General features: G+C 48.6%; 1 pseudogene; it reads right to left on the bottom strand.

Annotated features, from left to right (window-relative positions):
* Positions 1-1,678: 1,678 nt before the first annotated feature.
* Positions 1,679-3,141, bottom strand: LOC119332840 (annotated as a pseudogene).
* Positions 3,142-3,971: the final 830 nt, after the last annotated feature.

The raw sequence follows: 3,971 nt of genomic DNA, 5'->3' as shown, positions 1-3,971 counted from the left end.
TTTCTCGGCGGAGTCCGGGAAGTGAACACGGTGTTGGAGTTATGTTTGACGTAGGTTGTTTTAGGATCACTTCTTGATCATAGTTGTTCGACCGTGCTTTTGCCTTCTCTTCTCGCTCTCATTTTCATATGTTAGCCACCATATATGCTAGTCGCTTGCTGCAGCTCCACCTCATACTTTTACCCTTCCTATAAGCTTAAATAGTCTTGATCGCGAGGGTGTGAGATTGCTGAGTCCCCGTGACTCACGTATACTTTCAAAACCAGTTTGCAGGTGCGGATGATACCGTACAGGTGACGCAACCGAGCTCAAGGTGGAGCTCGTTGAAGATCTTATCATTTGTGTTGTTCATTCTAGTTGATCAGTAGTGGAGCCCAGTTGGGGTCGATCGGGGATCTGTGTAGCATTTGGGGCAGTCTTCTTTTATTTTGGTTCCGTAGTCGGACCTTGATTGTATCTGGATGATGTAATGCTTTATCCATGTAATTGTGTGAAGTGGCGATTGTAAGCCAACTATGTATCTCTTTCCCTTATGTATGACATGGGTTGTGTGAAGATTACCTCACTTGCGACATTGCTTTCAATGCGATTATGCCTCTAAGTCATGCTTCGACACGTGGGAGATATAGCCGCATCGAGAGCGTTACACGCTGTGGGCGAGACATAATGCTGCCCATGAAATATGTTGACCAGGATGAGAAATAAACCACTAGAGCGACCCAGAAAACCTGGTTCAATGAAAAGCCCATCTTAGGCGAGAAGTCCTTTTCTGAGCCCGGGCTCATCTGCACCCGTGTTGAATAACAAATTCAAAACAAATACTAGAAAAATTTAAAAAATTCCAAATTTTTTCCCATGGTAGACAATTTGATGCGTGAGGTCCGTCCTAATTTTCAAATCCTTTGGACAACTGAGCAACTCTCAGAAAAAAAACAAATTCAGGTTCTGTAAAACAGTTTACTATTCATGTACTGTTTTGATCCAATTTGTCTTTTTTGCTGAGAGCTACTCAGATGCCTAAATGAGCTAAAATTTGGAGCGAACCTCACGCAATAAATTGTCTATCATGGGAAAAAAGTTTGGAATTTTTTGAATTTGTCTTGTATTGTTTTTTATTTTCTTTTGGACCGGGTGCAGATGAGCCTGGGCACCGAATTGCTGCACTCATCTTAGGCCTTCTTTGATTTGGATGAATCTTATTGAAATTCCGTAGGATGTGATTTCTATAGAAAAAATAATCCTTTAAAGCCCTTCGGTTTGTAGGAATATTATACAAAGGAATTCTATTTATGCACCATGTTTCATAGGGAATAAACATTAGCCCAGAGTCAATGGATTTTCTTTTTCTTATATTGTGAATCAAAGGACATCTCCTGTCCTATTTCTATCCTTAGGATATGAGATACGTGTCATCTTATTTTCTATGACTTTTCTATTTCTATTAGTTTCTTATATCTTATAAACCAAAGGAGGCCATATCTTTGGTGCACAGGAACCAAACTGTTCTCTACGAAATTCTTACATCTTCTATTCTTCTTGCAGAGTGTTTCCTGTGAAATACCATCAGCAATTTTTTTAACTAGACACTATAGCACTACAGATCCAGGATCAGACTGTATATATCAACACTCTCCGGTACAAAATACCACTGGGAAAAATAGTTTATCTTGAGCATAGACTACTCATAGCGGAAACAGGACCAAGCCACGGTGATCTGCATACTACAAGACCCAACCTGAATCTCCTGGAGGTTCACGCCTTGTCTCTTTGGTTTGAAAACCGCCTCGCCCCTCTGGATGAAGCCCCGTTCCTCGTCAACCGGACATGCCACCACGGAAACCTTGAGCATTCCCTCGATGTAGACGGAGACGACGCGGCGCTGGAGCTTGACCACGCCGCCAGAGTCGACGGGCGACTTCCAGGCCATCGTTGCTGACGGTGCCGGCAGTGAACACGCCTGGGAAACCATCCGGCCACGGCCTGCGGGTGATTTTGATGCGGACCGTGGCCTCCACGGAGCGATTAATGTGACTGGATTTTAGTTCAAGTGTGCTGAGCCTGCTGGGGTAAACGCCTGCGAGACATAATCCGGTCCCGTATCCCAGGACCAGATCGCTCAAATCTCTATCCTCGGATCTAGTTCTTGTCGCACCCTTCATCTTGAGCGAGACCTCGATGTATGAAAGGTCCCTCGACACGGCAATGGCGCGACTAGGGCCCGTGTCAATGCTAGGTACGGATCCTGCATGGGAATGGCAATTATTCATGTAAATATTAATATTAAGAGCATCTTCAACAGCAGAGCAAAAAATGAAACTGATTGGTAAAACCTGAAATTATGATACTTGGGGCCAAAAACAGCAAATCTAAAACTACGCGGCGACCAATTGTTCTAGAATGTATGTATGTACGAACCTCTTGAGTGATGATTTGACAGTCACCCCTCCGGCGGTGGAAAAGAATGTTGCGCTTGTGATCCAATACATCTCGTGCCGCGATGATGCCATACACCTGCAGCGGCCATCGCAAGCAATCATCGATTGCGGCAACCTTCACAGAGGTGATCTGCAGGGTAGCCATGGCCTTGGGGCTATCTTGGGGAGCGGGGTGCGTGTACCGCATGGCGGGGATCGACGCTGCGTTCATCGGATGTTGTGCATCAATTAAGTATGAAAACAAACGAGCAATTAACTGGTCAAATATATGTATGTATGCTGATATATATATATATATCTTACTGGTTTCATGGAAGGTGACGCCGGGGCGGGCGACGAGCTTGTTCCAGTAGCGTCGGAACTGGGCGGCGAAGAGCTCCTCCTCGCACTGCGCCCACTCCGCTTCGGCGTCCTCCTGCCGGCACACCTCGCGGTAGGCTTCTGTTGCCTTCTTGGCTTCCTCGGCCTTCACGTTCGCTATGATGGCGGTTTCTTCAGCTTTCGCCATGGCGGTCCTGGCGGCTTGCATGGACTCCTCGGCCTTCGCCGCGGCCGTCGTGGTGGCCTCCTTGGCCTCCGCTTTGGCTTGCCGGGACTCCTCATCGGGTATTACCATGGCCGCATAAGCATTCTTCGTGGCTTTCTTCATGGCTTCCGCGGCCGTTGCCCTGGCGGCCTTCGCCTTGCGCCTCCTCGCCGTCGCCATGGACGCAGCTTCTTAGCTGTCCGGTTCCTTGGGAGTACGCCGTGTACATATAGATGGTGGCCCGAGTCCGATTCCAGCCCGGTTACATGTACTACGTGACGTGAATCGTGAGTTCGTGACTCGTGTGGTTCTACCTACGTGCTAGGCTCAAACCGTCTCTAAAGTTTTATTTTTGATGAGATGAAACCGTCCCTAGCTAGTGTCTCTTTTCCAAATCTGAGGAGAGCCTGTCCTGCCGTCCAATTCCAGCCCGTCGCCCGGCCGCCACGCGTCCTTGTGGGCCACGTCACGCACCCGCACAGTCTCTTATCAAATCCTATACGACCGGGTTGTACGGACCCGGTCGTGAGACCCACTCCAGAGCTCGCCAACTGTCCGTCCGAATCATAACGCAACATGCGTCTCCTGTTTTCAAATCACCTTCCTTATCTCCTCCAACGCCCCCAAAATCCAGCCGCTGGTCATGCCATTCTCGCCACCGCCTGACGACACGGCGGCGGCAGTGTAGCGGCACGTCGTCCTCGATGTACCACCACGGGCTACCCATCCATCTGCTCCGTCATGCGCGAAGTCAGCCATGGCGACGAACTGCATGAGGTCTTGTGGACGGCGGCCGCACGACACCTCGGAGCTGGCACAACGGCTATCCATCGGGCATCCTGGTGATCGACGCTGCGTAATCGGCCATGGCAACAAACTCCAGCCCATCCATCACGCGATTTATCCCCTTTATTGTCAAGGGCATGGATGTGAAGATCAATGTGTGATGTATAGGTCCAGCAATAAGTTTTGTGGTGGTACTTGTCACTGTAAATTCGATTAGGTGATGC

The sequence above is a fragment of the Triticum dicoccoides genome, chromosome 7A (assembly GCF_002162155.2).
Source record: "Triticum dicoccoides isolate Atlit2015 ecotype Zavitan chromosome 7A, WEW_v2.0, whole genome shotgun sequence".
In the NCBI taxonomy this organism is placed as follows: domain Eukaryota; kingdom Viridiplantae; phylum Streptophyta; class Magnoliopsida; order Poales; family Poaceae; genus Triticum; species Triticum dicoccoides.
This window is presented reverse-complemented; position numbering and strand designations above follow the sequence as displayed.